Source organism: Bactrocera dorsalis, chromosome 3, assembly GCF_023373825.1.
Source record: "Bactrocera dorsalis isolate Fly_Bdor chromosome 3, ASM2337382v1, whole genome shotgun sequence".
Taxonomy (NCBI): Eukaryota; Metazoa; Arthropoda; class Insecta; order Diptera; family Tephritidae; genus Bactrocera; species Bactrocera dorsalis.
In genome coordinates, this window is record NC_064305.1 from 28,746,236 (window position 1) to 28,758,300 (window position 12,065).

Consider the following 12,065-nt stretch of genomic DNA (forward strand, 5'->3'; position numbering starts at 1 on the left):
ATGAAAATATCGTCTCTTACAAATAGAATATTGTGGATACAATTTATAATTTCTTTATAGTTTAATTTTAATACTAATAAAATTTTCATTTAGTATTGATTGTAGTTATCGCAAATAGGCTAAAATTTGAAAGGATTGGAATTGTTAGAAAAACGTCCAACAGGCTCTTCAAGAACAACCCAAAAGTACCAACAATTAACATACATTTATAAAATTATATATTATTTTAATGCCTTGCGATTAGGAACGAATTTAAATCCATGTTTTACCTATCCACCATTGACCTGCAAAACAAATTCGATACTAAATCTAGAGTAAATGGTTATACTTGCGAAACTAGCTATCAATTTTAAAGTAAATAAATTTTTATATCCTATCGTGCAAAATACTGCAGCTGTCCAACAATCCAATCTTTCTGCTAATTGTAATCGCAAAGGATGCCAAAACAAGACAAACAGAAACCTTCGTCATCAAATACCTCCCCGGAACTTATAGATATCTGCTAAAGAAGACTGTAGGACATTTTTCGGGGTAGAAGGTCTGTAGATATGGGAATCCAATACTGATCACTTTATACATACTACATTCCTGTTTTATACTAGGAAAAGAAACGGAAACTAAATCTTTCTCAAGTCAAATAAAAACTAGCACTTATAAAGCTCTCTGCTTGATTAGTATGAGCAGTTTTTGAATGAATTTAATATGGAACCCTTATAAATATATTTTATGTTATTCCAGTGAAAAAATTAAGAGTTTTAAGTTATATCCAATCGACTGTTGCATTGTATGGTCAGGTTTTCGGAATTTATGGTTCGAAGATTGACATTTCCACCTTACAAGTAACCATTCCCATTATATAGCTGTAACTTATTGAAGTGATGGTGGGACATGCCGCTGAATTAGCCGTGAATATCTTACTAGGATTTTCAAGACGATATTATCGAAAAGCCTCTAAGTTATTCGTTGAAGCGTGAATCTTATTTAGTTACAAACCGTCCGGTTAATTATTCAAAGGAATATGGGGGTTTTGGCTGCTTATTTAGCCTTAGTCACTCACTTTCTAGATCTGTAATCAAGCACAAACTTGTCAATTATCCTATTAAATTTTTCAATTATAAAACTCTCTCCTCAGTTAAATTTAATTTTTTACATTTGTTATCTTTTCGGGTTATTTTTGAACTTCTATAGCTATACAGATTGGAAGAAAAGGGTCGGATTCGTACTGCAAAATATTTTACAACCTACGCACGCTAATTCCCTTCCATTATTTTTATTGTACTAATTTCGTCACCCCGTTATTCATCTGCTTCATCGATTATGCCAGCTTCACCACCGCGCTTGGTTGCGCATCGTAGCTGCCTCACAGCAGCAACGGCACAGCCGAGCGCCAGGAGCCATTGATAGATGCTACTAATAGGTCAGAACACGCAAACAGATCGACGAACAGGAAGCGGGTAAGCAACTGAAGCGCTTGTAATGCGAAGATGCCAGCAGTGAGCATACACAGTTATTTGTTGTATCAGCCCTGCTTATTATGTGGTGAAAGGCAGCACACCGGTGGCGTATACGTAACATTTAATGGTGAAGCGCAATATTTTACTAAACAGCGACGCAGGTGTCTGTGCGAGTACGTATGTATGTATATAAAAAATTTTTAAATATTTAAAATTATATTCATAGGTGTCGATGCTTTATATGTGGATATGTGTGTGGTTGCTGGAACTTACCCTTGCACCACTTCGCCGCGACGATTGGGATACAACTCCGGACTTCCGGTAACTATAACTATAACAACAAATAAAATAAAGATTAACTTTTCCCGTTACTCGGTGTGTTGCTTCTCAGAACTGGAATGTTGTGATAACTAGATCAAGTGTTAAGTGAAAAATACATAATTTTAACCTCCACCTTATATATACATACTTGTATATGTGTATGAACGTATGAGTAATACTGCTTATCGAAACAGTATTTAAGCTACTAAAGCATAATTATCTGTTCACCTTTTTGCACTTTTGCACTCTTTCTTAGGAAATGATAATACCATTGATGTAACGGTCGGGTGTTGCAAGTAGGTAGCAGTAAATTACCAGCGTGGCTAGTAACTACCACATATATACAAGTATGTATGTGTTTGTACATGCAACCGCTAATAAAGGCATCCAAAGAAGTGATTGTGGGTAGTACACTCGTACATATGTATGTGCGATGTGTTTATTTGTGAAAATGTGTTATCTGTTTGTGTTGCGCTTAAGAATATTAGCATGCGCGTGTGAATCTGCATGTGTTGGTGGGTAAATTTGTTTGCATGTAAATATTGTTCATGCTGCTCATGTCATACAAGGAAAGTCGCAAAAGAATCAGAACTTTTTAAATATGACTGTTTCTCGTAGCGCAACCTATTGGCGGATATATGAAATGAAAAGCCTAATTTCTTGTTGACATTTCGTAAAAATTTTAAGACAATTGGATAACTACAATCGATGTTATCGATCAAAAAGTGACAGCAGCTTTTGGTCATCGGTCGTAAAATGCATTTTGAACAAAGAGCAAATATTAAATTTTATTTTAAACTTGGGAAAACGTTTACTGAAACATTTCAAATGATAAAAAAAGTTTATGGTGATCAGTGCATATCCCGTAGTAATGTGTATGAGTGGCTTAAGCGATTCCAAGAAGTCGTGAGCACGAGAGCCAACACCGAAAAAAGTCGTATTCACAAGTCAAAAATAAAGACAATGCTGATTTGTTTTTACGATTCCGAGGGTATTGTACACCAAGAGTTCGTCCCACCTGGCCATCCGATTAATGCTGTGTTTTACCTTGATGTTATGAAGCGCCTTTTGTCACTCATTCATCGTGCTCGACCACAATACCGTGTGGCAGGGTCCTGGCGCCTGTTGCACGATAATGCGCTGTGTCATCGGTCGATTCCATATTAATCATTAATCACTCACCCTACTCACCTGATCAGGTATCCTGTGATTTTTACCTATTTGGAAAACTTCATTTGCCCATGAAAGGATATTGGTTTCGGGACATTTCAACTAACCAAAAGGCGACGACCGATATTCTCAAAAGCATTTCGAAAAATTACCTTAAACACTCATTTGAAGTGCTAATTAACTGGGCTAAACGCTGTATCGAAGCTCAAGGAAACTACTTTGAATAAAAAAATATACATAACTTTTGAAAAATATTAATTTTTTGTTGTTTTTTTTAACAGTCCTGTTTCTTTTGCGACAGACCTTGTATTATTAGGAGTAGACACCGACCAGATATTCACCATGCGCCAAATCTTGGAAAAGATCCGTGAAAGGAGAATCGACACTCACCACCTATTCGTCGATTTCAAAGCTGCTTTCGACAGCACGAAAAGGAGCTGCCTTTATGCCGCGATGTCTGAATTTGGTATCTCCGCAAAACTAATACGGCTGTGTAAACTGACGTTGAGCAACACGAAAAGCTCCGTCAGGATCGGGAAGGACCTCTCCGAGCCGTTCGATACCAAACGAGGTTTCAGAGAAGGCGACTCCCTATCGTGCGACTTTTTCAATCTGCTGCTGGAGAAAATTATTAGAGCTGCAGAACTTAATCGAGCAGGTACAATCTTTCATAAGAGTGTACAGCTGCTGGCGTATGCCGATGATATTGATATCATCGGCCTCAACACCCGCGCCGTTAGTTCTGCTTTCTCCAGACTGAACAAGGAAGCAACGCAAATGGGTCTGGCAGTGAACGAGGGCAAGACGAAATATCTCCTGTCATCAAACAAACAGTCGTCGCACTCGCGACTTGGCACTCACGTCACTGTTGACGGTCATAACTTTGAAGTTGTAGATAATTTCGTCTATCTTGGAATCAGCGTAAACACCACCAACAATGTCAGCCTAGAAATCCAACGCAGGATAACTTTTGCCAACAGGTGTTACTTCGGACTAAGTAGGCAATTGAGAAGCAAAGTCCTCTCTCGACAAACAAAAACCAAACTCTATAAGTCACTCATATTTCCCGTCCTGCTATATGGAGCAGAGGCTTGGACGATGTCAACAACGGATGAGTCGACGTTCCGAGTTTTCGAGAGAAAAGTTCTGCGAAAGATGTATGGTCCTTTGCGCGTTGGCCACGGCGAATATCGCATTCGATGGAACGATGAGCTGTACGAGATATACGACGACATTGACATAGTTCAGCGAATTAAAAGACAGCGGCTACGCTGGCTAGGTCATGTTGTCCGGATGGATGAAAACACTTCAGCTCTGAAAGTATTCGAAGCAGTACCCGCCGCGGGAAGCAGAGGAAGAGGAAGACCTCCACTCCGGTGGAAGGACCAAGTGGAGAAGGACCTGGCCTCGCTTGGAATATCCAATTGGCGCCACGTAGCGAAGAGAAGAAACGACTGGCGCGCTATTGTTGACTCGGCTATAATCGCGTAAGCGGTGTCTACGCCAGTAAAGAAGAAGAAGACACATATATGTGAAGACTATACATACAAATGTTCAGCACAAAGGGAAAAGCTTTACGAAAGCCATCATATGAAAGTATTTCTATAGCAGGGTTGCCACCGCCTTTAAATTGCATTTCAATAAAATTGATCAAACCAAATCAACAAAAAATGTTTACAGCTGAAAATGAGAAGGGTTAGCAATAATTTCATTTATTAAAATAAATTTATAAAATATAGTAAATCAATGAAGGCATCAAAGTAGGTTTGTCTACCAAAAATTTCTCTTTTAAAAGTGCTGAGAGCTGTTGGTTAATTAAAGCTAAAATAAATATTTTAAAGTTAATAGGTATCGGCTTTTTGATTAAATATGGTTGTTTTAAATAAAAAAAATTTACTGGCTCGAAGCTTTGAAAATTACCCAATACATTTGCTTTAAAATTATTTGCCCGAATGCCAGTGAATGGCTGGGGTTAGAATCCAAATTCAACTTTGGGTGAGAACCATTGTCAATCATATTATTAATTATACAGCTTTTAACGCTGCACTTTACTACTTCCCGTACACTCTATGTAAATGTGATGGGGAAGAGAAGAAGAAGTGGGCTTTCTACTTAGAACACACAACGTTATGCGCCACATGACATTAGAGTACAGCTGACGTTACCGATGCTGCACGTGTTTTGTTAAATCTACTTTTGGCGTTGTTGTTTTGTTTTCTTAAACTCGCGGTTCCTATGTTGCTACGCCTTTTCCGCCTTAATAGAGTCGTAAATATTTATGAAAACTTTATTTTCACATTTTCATCTCTCCATTGCTTCGTACACGTGCAGATGCTCTGTACACGAATAGCTAGGTGTTGCATAGTTACGTAATGTGACACCTTCAGATGACGGATCCGGTATTGCATATTCTCTAACGCGTACTTTACATCATCACCTGGTAGTGAGTTGGTACTATGTGCAAGATGTGTATGAAATGTATGAACACGATGCGAAGAAAGCAAATATAGGGTTGGCCATATAAAATTTTAAATTTCGAATATAGGGCGTAAAAGATTGAGTGTAGCGTTTGCTGTATGGCATTTAGCGCCATCCTGCTGGAACCAAATGTTGTACAAGTCTTCCTCTTCAATTTTCTTGAAGAAGAATTCGATTAACATTGCGCGATATCGCTCACCATTGATGGTTACGGTTCCTTCTTCATTTTCGAAGAAAAATGAGCCGATGATTCCACCAGACTAAAATCCGCACCATACAGTGATTCGTGCTGGTTGCATTGGCTTCTCGACGATTACCTGCGGGTTTTCTCTGTCCCAATTGCCACAATTCTACTTGTTAACGTAACCATCGAGATGGAAATGAGCCTCGTCCAAAAAGATGATTTTTCGGTAAAATTGACCATCCTCGGTCAAACGATCTTCTGCCCAATCTGCGAACTGCAGACGGCTCGGGCGGCGACCCATTTCGTAAACTTTAGACCTTTTACTGAATATCTGTCACTTTCCGAATGCTATTTGACGTTTCCAATGTCGAAATATAGATAATTCAAATTTAAAACGTTAGATGGCCCACCCGTTACTAGCTTGTGTACTTATGCTGGTATACATTTTGCGATTCACACTAACTCGATTAATGCCAGTACCTTTTCAAATTAGTTTACAACCGTACACTGTTGTTAGAAAGTTTGCGAAAACGGCTTGCACAAGTGTACGCAAACTATTTGGAAAATTTTCGACCAATTCTTTTGAATTGCGTAACCAAATACATATATATAATATATATGAATAATGATGGGGTAACTTGGGGGAAAAGCGGTTTGAACCGATAGCATTAGAAAAAGTTGAGAAAATAAAATGAGCAGAAACCAATACGAGTCATCAATATTTCAAAACAGATTTCAGGTAAATTATATTCACCGAGAAACTTTGTTTTACGCTTTCTCAGATTTTTTCAGAGTACTTAAGGATTTATTTTAAGAAAGAGAAAGTATCGCGGGAAGTTTTTTGTTTTAACTAAAACTATGCGTTATTGTTTGCATTGCTACTCTGCAAAGATCCCGAGGAAACTGTGCATATCACCTTGCTGTTTGGGAGGTAATATATGTATATGTATATCTTATATATAAAAATGAATCGCAAAATGTGTTGGTAAGCGCATAACTCAAAAACGCCTGGACCAATTTTGCAAATTCTTTTTCTAAAATGTTCGTTGAGGCTCAAGGATGGTTTTTACGGCAAGAAAAATTCGAACAATTACCGGAAAACCCCTTAAAATAGCCCTTATCTTTTTCCCATACAAACGAATGAATGTTTGTTTATTACACTGTGATAGCTTTTTGCAAAAAAAAAAAGACAAGACCAAATTCGACGGTTTCCCCCTATTTCGGGTCCTACGAATGGAACTGCATCATTACTTTTTTGAGCTACAATCATGGTTTCATACAAAAATTTTTGTTGAAGTTTTTCATCAAAGTGGCCCATTGTAAGAGAAAGGCACATTTTCTTCGGTCTCTAACTTTTTTAATGTTGACTTTTTTGGTAAACTTTCTTTGGCAAAGCTTCTCAGAATAAGTCCGTCTTTAAGTTCTTAGATGACTGTAAACCCCAAAATCAATGTTTTTTGTGTCCTTATAGCCAATATGTCGAAAAAACTGAAATTTAACGCATTTTTTTTAATGTTTTTTCCCTCACGTTTCGTCAATATTTTAATTTACCCTTTGATACTTATACATTAAGTGACATCTTGTAATAGTAAGAAACTTAAGCAAAGACAACGTTCTGAGCGAACTAACCATTAGAAAAAAATCTTAACAAAATTTGTATTTTTTAAAAAAGCTACACAACTATGTTTGTGTGCTGTTTTATTTTTTTTGTATCCTATAAGTGATATCAATAAGTTTCATAAATTTGTACACAATATTTAAATTAAATTTAACAAGTCTCATCCACTTTTGAATCCGCACATATCTTCCATCGATGCTGCTGATACTGAACTCTGTCCAAAATTAATTTCATTGCTTCGTACGTTTCCTTTGTGTTGGAGCTTATGGCGATTGGAACCGGATTTTTTTGTTATCCACATACATCAATACTGCTTTTAAACTATTTTTCGACGAGTCAACAAACAAGCGCCATTGCTCTGGTTTGTACTCACAGTTCATGTATTGTATAAGACCAGGAATATTTTTACAATACGAAAAAGTTTTGTCGCCATTAACCTCAAAGAAATTTAAAAGCTCCTCCTGTCTTTTGCGGTATCCATACACCTTCACATCTTTAGACAATATATTTACCGAACGAAGATGATATGCTAGGCAAATCGCTTGTTTTGCGATAATTTCAGCTGTCGTACCATCGTATTCAAACGGGCTTGGGAAATCTCCAAGTGACGACATGGGCTTTCAACTTCGGTTGGGTTATACATTGTTAGTAGATCTGTAGGCTCGGTGGAAAATGTTGGCGAAATATATCTGTCAGTTGGACTTGGACATCTTGGTATCGGAACATTTTCTGAGTGAGATACTGGTAGCTGTGCAGATTGAACACTTTTGTAAACTGTGTTTTTTTTGTTGAGTCTTGCAAATTTGTTCTTGCACGCGTAGCAGTTACCAGTATGATGCCCTTGTGGATCTATCCAAATCATTGGGATGCCGAACCCCATTTTTAGGCACAGTCTTTTTGACCAGTTATGCAGGTTGTTGTTGCATTGCGTGCAAATGGTATTTGGCACCCAATCTATGTCTCTTATAACGGGCAAATCGAAATATTCCTCGTAGATGCCGGCAGTTCCCGAAGACTTGTAAATTTTCCACATACGTAGCAGAACAACGATAGGCCAATTGGACACTTATTCATTTTAATTTATTTTCTTAATTTACAAGGCACTAAAACAGCGTTCTTTCCGCGAAGTCAAAGTCAAATTAACTACTGCAATCTATGCTTAAATTTTGACTCTTAGGCAAGCATTTAACGTTTCTTCCAAACGTTACTTGTTGTTATTTATTATCAGTGCAGTGGTTAAAAGCTTGACTCGTTGCTTGCTGATTTGTGTTGGACATTGATAGATGAGTCTTATTAAATTTAATTTAAATATTGTGTACAAATTTATGATACTTATTGATAACACTTATAAGATACAAAAAAATAAAACAGCACACAAACATAGTTAGTGTAGCTTTTTTAAAAAAATACAAATTTTGTTAAGTTTTTTTTCTAATGGTTAGTTTGCTCAGAATGTTGTCTTTGCTTAAGTTTCTTACTATTACAAGATGTCATTTAATGTATAAGTATCAAAGGGTAAATTAAAATATTGACGAAACGTGAGGGAAAACACATAAAAAAAGATGAATTAAATTTCAGTTTTTTCGACATATTGGCTATAAGGACACAAAAAAACTTGATTTTGGGGTTTACAGTCATAAAAGAACTTAAAGACGGACTTATTCTGAGAAGCTTTGCCAAAGAAGGTTTACCAAAAAAGTCAACATTAAAAAAGTTAGAGACCGAAGAAAAATGTGCCTTTCTCTTAAAATGGGCCACTTTGATGAAAAACTTCAACAAAAATTTTTGTATGAAACCATGATTGTAACTCAAAAAAGTAATGATGCAGTTCGATTCGTAGGACCCAAAAAAGGGGGAAACCGTCGAATTTGGTCTTGTCTTTTTTTTTGACTATCACAGTGTTATTAACGCTAAGGGAACGACTGAACCAATCGTGATGAAATTTTCAGACAATGTTCTAACGGGTGATTTTTTTGAGGTTAGGATTTTCATGCATTAGTATTTGACAGATCACGTGGGATTTCAGACATGGTGTCAAAGAGAAAGATGCTCAGTATGCTTTGACATTTCATCATGAATAGACTTACTAACGAGCAACGCTTGCAAATCATTGAATTTTATTACCAAAATCAGTGTTCGGTTCGAAATGTGTTTTGTTCAGCGATGAGGCTCATTTCTGGTTGAATGGCTACGTAAATAAGCAAAATTGCCGCATTTGGGGTGAAGAGCAACCAGAAGCCGTTCAAGAACTGTCCATGCATCCCGAAAAATGCACTGTTTGGTGTGGTTTGTACGCTGGTGGAATCATTGGACCGTATTTTTTCAAAGATGCTGTTGGACGCAACGTTACGGTGAATGGCGATCGCTATCGTTCGATGCTAACAAACTTTTTGTTGCCAAAAATGGAAGAACTGAACTTGGTTGACATGTGGTTTCAACAAGATGGCGCTACATGCCACACAGCTCGCGATTCTATGGCCATTTTGAGGGAAAACTTCGGACAACAATTCATCTCAAGAAATGGACCCGTAAGTTGGCCACCAAGATCATGCGATTTAACGCCTTTAGACTATTTTTTGTGGGGCTACGTCAAGTCTAAAGTCTACAGAAATAAGCCAGCAACTATTCCAGCTTTGGAAGACAACATTTCCGAAGAAATTCGGGCTATTCCGGCCGAAATGCTCGAAAAAGTTGCCCAAAATTGGACTTTCCGAATGGACCACCTAAGACGCAGCCGCGGTCAACATTTAAATGAAATTATCTTCAAAAAGTAAATGTCATGAACCAATCTAACGTTTCAAATAAAGAACCGATGAGATTTTGCAAATTTTATGCGTTTTTTTTTTTTTAAAGTTATCAAGCTCTTAAAAAATCACCCTTTATGTGGATTGGGGAAGGTTTAGAAATAAAAAAACATGTACATATGCTTTTCATGAGGAAAAGTCCGAAAATTAGACAACTCCAAAAAGTCAATTTTTTCCATACAAATTCGATTGACTTTATCTTGAAGCAACGTATATATGGTGTTGTTATATACTAGATGTACTCTGTTGAGTGGCAAAAGAGAGGTTTGCCGCACGCTCACATTCTTCTTTGAATGTTGGATGGTGGTTACACCAGATCAAATTGATCAAATCATTTCTGCGGAAATTCCTCATGCAGAGGAAGATCCATTATTCTACGAAGTGATGAAAACCAATATGGTGCATAGACCTTGCGAACACCACAATCCTACTTGAAATAAATGCACGAAACAGTATACACGTGCTTTCCTTTCGGAAACACAAACTAGAAATGATGGATATTCACTCTATCGGCGTTGCTCACCAGACAACAATGGCAGAACATTCAGCATCCAATTTAGATGAGTGAATATCGAAGTTGACAACATATGGATAGTACTATATTCACAATTGTTGTCTAATTCATATTCTAAACTCATATCAATGTTGAATATTGCAGTTTGGTGTAATCGGTAAAATACGTTTGTAAATACGTCACCAAAGGAAGCAATAAAGCGCTTGTATACCTTGATATTATACATAGAATGCATCGTCGAAGAAATAATTACGCAGAAAGCAATTGCAAGTAGTAGATGGACATCCAAGTGTGTTACCAACTAATGCATTATGACGAATTTACACAATCTACCCGAAAAACGACGATTGTTTCGACCTTCGGTTGCTATTGATAAATGTACTTACGCGGTTCACCTTCATTTGAGTCATTGCGTACTGTGAATGATATGGTGTGTTGAGAAGCAAGCCAGCAATTACAATTGCGGGAAAATGATAATTACTTGAATGCAAATGCCTTCAAATTCGCGTCTGATATGGGATACGAACAAAAATGGCATTCTCGAAGACAATTTACATCGTCTTCGCTAAAAATTGGAAAGGGATCAATTCCGGTTGCTACTTCCGGTGGTTTGATATAAATTCCATCTGCCGTTTATCGATTCACGAAAGATCGACTCATCACAAATGTTTATCAGAACATTGGTCAAATTATCGTAACTACGGTTTCTTAAGTGCACGTGCAATGACAGCTGCCAAAAATACCGATGTTGATGACTTAAACTGGAAGATTTAAAGTCAAATTCCGGGAGACTTGCGCTCATACAACGTCCGGTGTGTTTTACGTGGGTACCTGCTGACGACAACCTTACTCCACGGCGCTCAAAAGCACAGCGGATCAAATCAATGCGTTGATCAGCGCCCTGAGAATGCTAAGCATTTTCAGTACCAATTGGCAGTGTGGAATGGACACACTAACCACCTTGGTAGGGTTCGAGGCCCATCTAAAACCTCTGCCGTGCTTTGGGTCCGGCACCCGGTTGCAATGCAACTCCACATTCAACTGACAAAGTCAGTTCTTCCCGCGATTTGGGTTTCAACCACAACCACCACGATACTCCCCGAGGGGCCAGTCCGCATGAGCAGGTTGGAGTTACCTCCAAGGGCTCCTGCTCCCCGTGGTACCAGAATTAAGTCTCCGGTCAGACTTCGTAGCCGAAACTACTACCAGTTGAGCTTCCATACTGCTCCGGACTTCTTCTTCTTTACTGGCGTAGACACCGCTTACACGATTATAGCCGAGTCAACAACAGCGCGCCAGTCGTTTCTTCTCTTCGCTACGTGGCGCCAATTGGATATTCCAAGCGAAGCCAGGTCCTTCTCCACTTGGTCCTTCCAACGGAGTGGAGGTCTTCCTCTTCCTCTGCTTCCCCCGGCGGGTACAGCGTCGAATACTTTCAGAGCTGGAGTGTTTTCGTCCATCCGGACAACATGACCTAGCCAGCGTAGCCGCTGTCTTTTAATTCGCTGAACTATGTCAATGT

At 38.2% G+C, this 12,065-nt stretch overlaps 1 pseudogene; it reads right to left on the bottom strand.

Moving 5' to 3' along the window:
* LOC125777520 (uncharacterized) overlaps positions 1–12,065 on the bottom strand; it is a 91,209-nt pseudogene that overhangs the window by 62,315 nt on the left and 16,829 nt on the right.